Below are 8,356 nucleotides of genomic sequence, written 5' to 3'. Positions count from 1 at the left end.
GTCATAGAGTCATAGAACCATTGAACCATAGAACTGTAGAACCGTAGAACCATAGAATCACAGAACCACAGTTATACAACCATAGAACCATAGAGTTATAGAGTCATAGAACCATAGAGCCATAGAACCACTGAACCATAGAACCATAGAACCATAGGATCATAGGATCACAGCATGGCCTGGGTTGCAAAGGCCCACAGTGCTCATCCATCCCAACCCCCTGCTGTGTGCAGGGTCACCAACCAGCAGCCCAGGCTGCCCAGAGCCACATCCAGCCTGGCCTTGAATGCCTGCAGGGATGGGGCATCCACAGCCTCCTTGGGCAACCTGTTCCAGTGTTCCTCCCCTTGGGCAGCCCCTTCCATCACCCGTTTTGCGATGCCAAAGCTGGGCTAACACAAGAGCATTTCCCCTGATGGGAGGCATCGTGTGTAGCAGCGCTGACCCCAAACATCCAGGAGCAGCAGTTGCCCCCAGGGGACCTTTCCTATGAACAGAAACACAGATATTGCTCCTTTCCCCTCCCTTTTTTCCTCCCCCTTTCCCTTTGCAGATCCCTCCGTGCCCTTTCCCTGCTGTTGCTGTGGGTGTTGAAACCCCTCTGTCACAATTTGTTTTCTATAGCACCATTCATTCATAAGAACCACAATTTCAGAGCAGCAGGAGCTCAGATATTTCCCTCTGCTGCAATAGAAGGAAGTGAGGATGGATTTAATCGGCTGGTAACGAGGACTCTTCCAATGCATTGCACAACACTGAGATTCCTCTTCCTTTAGGACAGGAGGGAAAGACCTTTACTCAAGGGGCAGCAAAGAGTCTCTTTGGTCTTTGCCTCCAATGGGGTTTGGGTCGATATCTGCAGGTGCTGCTGAGGATGGGAACACAACTCACGATCCAAGCAGCTGCAGCAAGAGACGAGGAAGAGGAGCCAATAGATGGTGCTCTTCCTTCGTGCAAGCTGCATGGTGCTGCCGACCGACGGGCTCGAGGAATCCCTGCAGGTTTGGATGCATCTCGTTGCTTTGCCGAGCCACTGGCTCCCGTGTAGACCCCCACAGCCCCAAACTGAGCCCCTAAATCATCACCACCCCCAAACCGAGCCCCTAAATCATCATCACCTCCAAACTGAGACCCTAAATCATCACTACCTCCAAACTGAGACCCTAAATCATCACCACCCCCAAACTGAGACCCTAAATCATCATCACCTCCAAACTGAGACCCTAAATCATCACTACCTCCAAACTGAGACCCTAAATCATCATCACCCCCAAACTGAGACCCTAAATCATCACTACCCCCAAACTGAGACCCTAAATCATCATCACCCCCAAACTGAGACCCTAAATCATCACTACCCCCAAACTGAGACCCTAAATCATCACACCCCAAACTGAGCCCCTAAATGATCACCACCCCCAAACTGAGCCCCTAAATCATCATCACCCCCAAACTGAGACCCCAAATCATCATCACCCCCCAAACTGAGCCCCTAAATCATCACCACCCCCAAACTGAGCCCCTAAATCATCGCCATCCCCAAACTGAGACCCTAAATCATCACCCTGTGTGGGTCCCGGGGGGCAGATGGAGTTCATTTGCTCTGCAGTGCATCATCTGCACGGTGCAGCCCTGCCCAGAGGATGGCTTGGGGTCACTTGGGCAATGATTTAGCCATCCCCTGATGAGTGTTTAATTACTGCTTAATGAGCTTCTGTATGGACAGCAGACATCGCCTGCTTTGGGGACACTCATTATCCGTTGCTCCCCATTGCCCACCTCTTGGATCCCAGGAGGAAAGCTGGGCTGCACCTCTGCTATGGGAATCATCCCCTTTGGGGTTCCCATCTCTTGGTTTTGGGGGTGGGAAGAGAATGGGTTCCCTATTTCGGCCCAGCAGCAGCAGGAAAAGGGGGATGGCTGCATCCTGCAGAGCTCTGATGCTGCTGGGGAAGGGGCTGGGAAGGACTTTCTTGGAGCACAGCAGTGCAGCAACTCCAGCTCTAATTGCACACTGATGACTTTTAGGAAGGCTGAGAGGTTCACTTGCAAAAGCACATACAGGATGAGGGTGCACGACACCCACTGGTGGTGTTTTATGGCATGAAATACCAACAGGGTCACCTCTCCAGGTCAGCAAGCAAAGCCATAAATCACTTGATAATAAATCCATTGTCCATTGGAGCAAGGAGGGGAGATCCCCAGTGCCCACCTACCCCCATAGGCTGGTGGGATCCAAAGGGAGAAACCCCTTTGCAGTGTCAGACACAGGGAAATACTCCAGAAGAAATGCTACGAGGGGTGAAACCTCGCGCAAAGGGGAGCAGAGAAAGGGGAAAAAGCAAAGCCCAGCATGCACCAGGACCGTGCAAACAGCTTGCAAAGCCAGCACTGTGTTGTTTGGTGTGGGTTCTTTGCTTTCGGATCGCAGCTCAGGAAGCAAAATAAACTCTCGTGGAAAGAGAAGATTGCAAAAGTTGGGGTTAACGTTGCACTGAGTTGAAGCTCCACCTCTGGGCTGGGAAAGTAAAAGCACCGAATGGACCCACAGGCGCTGCCAGAGGGAAAGTTTTGCTCCCAGGACAACAACTGTGAGTGTCTCACACCGCTTTGCTCGCTGCCTTTTTTCTTTCCCCGCTGTTTGGATATTTCCAGCAGCCACAAAAAGCTGAAATCAAATAGAAACTAAAGGCAGCGGTTGCTGAGGGTCCTGTTCTGCAGGCGGGTGTTTCTGCGCGTGCATTTGTTGCTTGCTCTCCTCTCTGCTTGCTTCTTTCACTCTGTTCTTCCCAACGAAGCAGCTCTGCTTCTCGCTGCAAGTTTTTCTGCACCTCAAGGTTGCCGGGCTCCTTCCTGTCCTGGTTCTGCTCCTTTGCTTATGGGAATGCCCCCCCTCACTCCATGTCCCGATTGCTTTGGGGATGATGGACCCCTGTGGGGTGGTGGCACTTGGGGACCCCACTCCTTTGCTGCAGGGATGGAGCCCTCTGTGCTGGTTCCATGCACCGACGTGCAATGGTTGCTGGTGGGATTCATGCACAGGATTGGGAGATGGGGGGGGGGCAGAGTGATGCAATGGGGCAGCTCTGCAGGGATGCAGCGATGTGGTGGTTGCAAAGAGCGCCTGCATTGCTGCAGGTCGTGGGGATCCTTCGGTGCTCTGCTTGCAGACTGTAGGGTGGGGGGCGTTGGGTCCGTGCTGGGTTTGGCTTTGTTGGATTGCTTTGGGTGTGCAAATGGTGGGAGTGTTATACCCACTCCTGCAGAGCATTGGAGCAGTGCAGAGCTGTCCTACTTGCAAACCAGAGCAGATAGTGCTGGTGGAAGCCGCTGTATGGGCTGCTCTGCTTCAGCTTCCTGGTGGGCATGGGGACACCCAGGGAGCAACATCCCACCCCAGGGACAGAGCAGCTCTGGGTGGCTCACACCCTCCCCTCTGCCCACCCATAGGAGCCATTCAACATCTTACCAACCCAGGTATCTGGGTTTGGTACCCCATCTTTCTAGTTAGGCTTTCTGTCATTGCATGTTGCTTGAGGTCTTGCAGTTGGAGGGGTTGACAGTGACCTTTCCTGTCCAGGACTGTAAATGCAAACCCACAGTTCACCCAAGAGCCTAAGATCCATTGCAGTCAACACTGGAGATGAGATTTCTTACTATTGTGGCCCATTTGGGGGGTTGGTCTTGATGAGAGGCGTTGATCTTGATGATCTCATTGATTCTATGATCTCTGGAGGTCCCTTCCAACCCCTTTGACTCTGTGATTCTGATGCTATGAGTGCTGGAAGGGCACATCCCTCCTTGCTTCCTTCCCACCTGGGTATGGCTGGGGCACCTTTCAGCTGCACGCATCCATTGGCAGCAACACTTTGGGCTTTCTCCAGCCATCAAATCCCAAACAAAACACAACAAAACCCCACTCTCCCCCATTTCCAGCAGTGGAGAATTTTGCCAGGGCTCTCCATGTTGGGTGACCCAGTGACACAACCCAAATCTTGCAGATCCCCAGGCTGGAAGTTTGGCTGAGGGCATTGCTTTGGTGGCCCCTCTGAGGGTACATGGAGCTGGGACATGGGTGAGCTGTGTGGGGTGGGACCCCCGGGTGGGATCTGTGGACCAGGAGTCTCTCAGGCCCCACAGCTTCGCACCCAAACCTGGCCATGCACTGCTGCTCTCAGTGCTCCATGTCTGCAATGCAATGGGAAACAGCAGCAAATCAGCCCCAGGAGGGATGCTGCTGTGAGCAGCAGACGGCAGGAAGGTGGCCCAGCAATGCAAACAGGGCAGAGCTGAGCCTGTCTCCATCTACATCCCCATGGCATCCCATAGCTGTGTGTGATAAACCCCTGCAGCATCCCTTGGTGTCGCTCCAGCGGGTGATGGAGCGCCCTTTATCTGAGCTCCCGTCAGGAGGTGATTTCTCACCACCGGGACAAGCCGTATTGATTTGTTCCAACAGGCTTTTCTTTTAATATCATCGGACATCTGCAGAAATTTCATGACTCCACTCTTTTCACCCTCCGCCCCGCACTGATCTATGGTGCTCAGAAGGGACATTTCCCCAATCTGTGCCAATGGGTTGAGTCTGCTTGTGACTCCCATCTGCTCCGCCACCCCAAAAACGCATCCATCCAAACTCAGTGTGATGTGGTTGGGGTGTGACCTGCCCTCCTTGCTCCCCAGTTCCCTGTTTTCTCTTGCCATTCCACCTTCATTGTGCAACGTGGTTGGAGCCTGATTGCTTAATGTCAACTTGAGGACATGGCTGGGGAGGCTCGAGACCCATCTCAGGACCAGGAGAAGTCAGGATGGGATTGATTTGGGATGCAGCTCCAGATGTGGCTCCAGCTGCTGAGCTCTGGGGGCTGCCAGAAAACCATCTCCTCCTTCATGGGGCTTTGAATCATCCAGGAGATGCTCTGGGCTTTGCAGATCCATCTGAATTGTGCAGGAGATGCTCCCAGACCTTCTTCCCAAGGCAGTTCAACCCAGCAGCAAAAAGGGAAGAAGCCACACCTCTAAGGATGAAGGCTTTCTGCATCCATCCCATAACGGAAGATGGGTGCTGAGTGGTGGTAGAAATGAACTCTCCACTGCTGCATTGGAGCAGCATTGAGCTGTGTATGATGGTCCACAGCCACAAATGACCCACGGGGGAGATGGGTTTGGGTTGAAAACTCGGTGAGCACTGGAAGCAGCCAGATGGGGACGTGGTTCTAGATTGCAAATGCCCTTAAGGGTGACCAGATCCAACCTGTCACCAGGCCTTGTGCCTCAGCGCCACATCCAAGGATCCTCCAGGGATGGGTGCTCCATCACCTCCCCAGGCAGCGCATCCAATGCTTGGCTGCCCTCTGCATGATGAAATTCCTCCTGAGATCCAATACAAACCCCCCCAGGTGGGGTCAGTGGGCACGGTGGGGATGGGGTGGGGTTGGACTTGGGGATCTTCAAGGTCTTTTCCAACCTTAACAAGTCTATGATTGTAGGACTGGGCATAGTAATGATGAGTTAGGGTTGGACTTGGAGATCTCCAAGGTCTTTTCCAGCCTTAATGATTCTATGCTTCTAATCTGTGGTCACAGGACACAGACCGGACTCCTTAGGGCTCATTGCAAAGCCCACCACTGACGTTGCATGATCTATCACTATCAATGCTTCCAGCCTCAGTAAAGCTGTGCCCAAAATACTTGTTTTTTCCCCCATCCTGGCTCCAGCACCCCTTGCTGCACAGGGCTGTGGCTGCACTTTGCCATCAGCCTCTCTGGCTCCTTGTCCCATTGTTGTCCCTTAGCATCACCATCTTCTGTATCCTCTGTGTTTCCTGCTGGTATTTATAACCAGCTCCACTCAGCATCTCTTTTGCTGCCTGGGGACATTTTGCACTTCTCCTCAGCTCCTCTTTCAGTTCCCTGTTCTTTGTAGCAGCATTTCCTCGCACCTTCCCTCTGATCCATCCCTTTGGGCATTGCTTAACCCTGAGCAGCTCTTACTCACAAAGAGCTGCGATGCTCCGCGAACTCATCCATGGAAAGCGGGACCATTTGGAGGGCCCATTGCTGAGGGTGGGTGCCACTCCATCACGTCTGTTCAGCACAAGGACTGTCCTGATGTGACTTTTGAGGCTGTGTTATCACCACCACCATCCTCAGGAGCAGGAGAGGTGGAGATACGTGGGTCAAGGAGCAGAAAGCGCCGGAGAGCAAAGGGAATGAAACGCAGAGGCTGCGGAAGGAGCAGGGAGAGATGAGATCTCCTGTCATAGAACAGACATCAGCAGTGAGGCTGGGAATTGAGCAATCACAGCCATCCCTCACAGGGATCACTTCTAAAGGCTCTGCAGCCAACAGGCTTGGGTCAGGATCCATTGGGGTTGGGTCAGACTTGATCAGATTGGGTCAGGATCCATCGGGGTTGGGTCAGAATTTATCACATTGGGTCAGGATCCATCGGGGTTGGGTCAGAATTTATCACATTGGGTCAGGACCCATTGGGGTTGTGTCAGAATTGATCAGAGTGAGTTAGCACTCATTGGGGTTGGGTCAGAACCCATCAGATTGGGTCAGAACCCATCAGGGTTGGGTCAGGACCCATCGGGGTTGGGACAGGACCCATCAGGGTTGGGTCAGGACCCATCAGATTGGGTCAGCACCCATTTGGGAGATGAGTAACGGAGTGTTTGTTGGCCTGAGGTCTCCCCACGGGGGCAGGCTTTGCAGTATTAATTCACTGTTATTTTTCAACCCTGAGCCCAATGTGTGCTTTCCCTTGTTCAGATAGCAGGATTCGTGCTGTTTATCAAAGACTTTGCAATGGGGTTTTGTCCACAGGGGTGGTGTTGGGGAGCAGGGCGGTCGGGAGCAGTGATCTCTTATGGCATCCATTGGTGTGGAAGTGGCACATCCAGGCTCAGCATTGCACACCACCATCCCCAGCATCCCCAGGCTTTGCCCTACCGAAGGATGCAGCAACCCAGGCCATCGGTTTGGAGAATATAAAGACACTGAGAACAAATCCTTTGCTTGCAGCTGGAGCGGAGTCGTCTGGAGGATGTGCAGCCTCAGACCTGCCATGTCCCTCCCCAGGCAAATGCATTGCATGCTCCTGTCACCTGGGGGAGGAAAGGTGAAACACTGAGCTCCAATAGAGCAGCACTGGGTGCAAGAAACACCCCTCTGGGATGCACTGGGGGGTGTGAATGCACGTGGCAGCAGAGGAGCAGCTGCAGCACTGCTCCCTCTGGCATCACCCCCTGCAGCACTTGTTCAGCTCACTGCATAAAACCACTGGGTTGTGCAAACAGAACCTAATTGCTCCCACGTTGTTAATTAAGCTCACGTGTTTGTAAACAGCTCTGCATGCACAGCATCTGTCAGCGCCGCTGGCAGACCCGAGGCTGTTTGCTTTGGTGGCAGTGCTTGCAACATGCCTTGCAAAAGGCTTTACTGGGAAGGTGCTCGCTCAGCCCCTGCAGCTGCAAGAGACCCCAGTGAGGCCAAAGGCAGCCAAACCCCAATGACCCTGATTTGGGTTTGCCATCCCCATGCAGGATCGCTGCAAGGCGGGATCATTGTGAGCCTCATCCTTTGAACTGCTCGTAGCCCTCGGGGCTGGATCAAAGTGATGCTTTATTCTGTTCTCAGATGTTATCCATGGGTGAGCAGCATCTGAATGCAGTAGATTTCTCTCTGTAACCCTGCAGCATTTGGGGCCTCAGGAGAAGTCATAGAATCATAGAATTACCCAGGTTGGAAAAGACCTTGAAGATCATCAAGTCCAACCGCAGCCTAATCAGAACCCTATAACCATAGTACCCTATAACCATAGTACCCTATAACCATAGTATCCTATAACCATAGTACCCTATAACCATAGTACCCTATAACCGTAGTACCCTATAACCAGAACCCTAACTCTAACAACCCTCCACTAAATCATATCCCTGAGCACCACATCCAAACGGCTCTTAAACACAACCAGGGATGGCGATTCAGCCACCTCCCTGGGAAAGGGGACCCAAAGGAACACAGCAGTGCCCACAGGACACGGAGGTGTGCATGGTGGGATGGAGCCAGGCTTGGCCGTGCATCCACCCCATTGCTCCTCCAGCCCTCAGGATCTGCTCTTTGTGGCTCCATCTCAGTGCCCCTTTGGTGGTGTGGCTCCAGCCTCCTCTTTATGGCTCAGTAATGTATCAGACGGGCAATGCGGGATGCTGCTCTCTGCAGCCAGGCGGGCGCTTCTGCTCCTGTGCTGCTTGTGCTCTGCAGAGGTTCAGGGGGAGCTTTTGGTGGAAGCTTTAATTTATGATCAGATTGACTCTATTGATCCCGCTGTAGCTGTATCTCGTCTCTGC

General features: G+C 52.9%; 1 protein-coding gene across 1 annotated transcript in view; it reads left to right on the top strand.

The window, feature by feature from the left end:
• Positions 1–2,367: 2,367 nt before the first annotated feature.
• SLCO2B1 (solute carrier organic anion transporter family member 2B1) overlaps positions 2,368–8,356 on the top strand; it is a 38,119-nt gene continuing 32,130 nt past the window's right edge. Inside the window, exon 1 of the mRNA XM_015852625.2 lies at positions 2,368–2,591. The gene's annotated coding sequence lies outside the window, so the exon portion shown is untranslated. The remainder of the gene's footprint in view (positions 2,592–8,356) is intronic.

The sequence above is a fragment of the Coturnix japonica genome, chromosome 1, assembly GCF_001577835.2.
Source record: "Coturnix japonica isolate 7356 chromosome 1, Coturnix japonica 2.1, whole genome shotgun sequence".
NCBI lineage: Eukaryota > Metazoa > Chordata > Aves > Galliformes > Phasianidae > Coturnix > Coturnix japonica.
The sequence above is the reverse complement of the archived record's forward strand: the minus strand, read 5'-3'. Positions and strand labels throughout refer to the sequence as shown.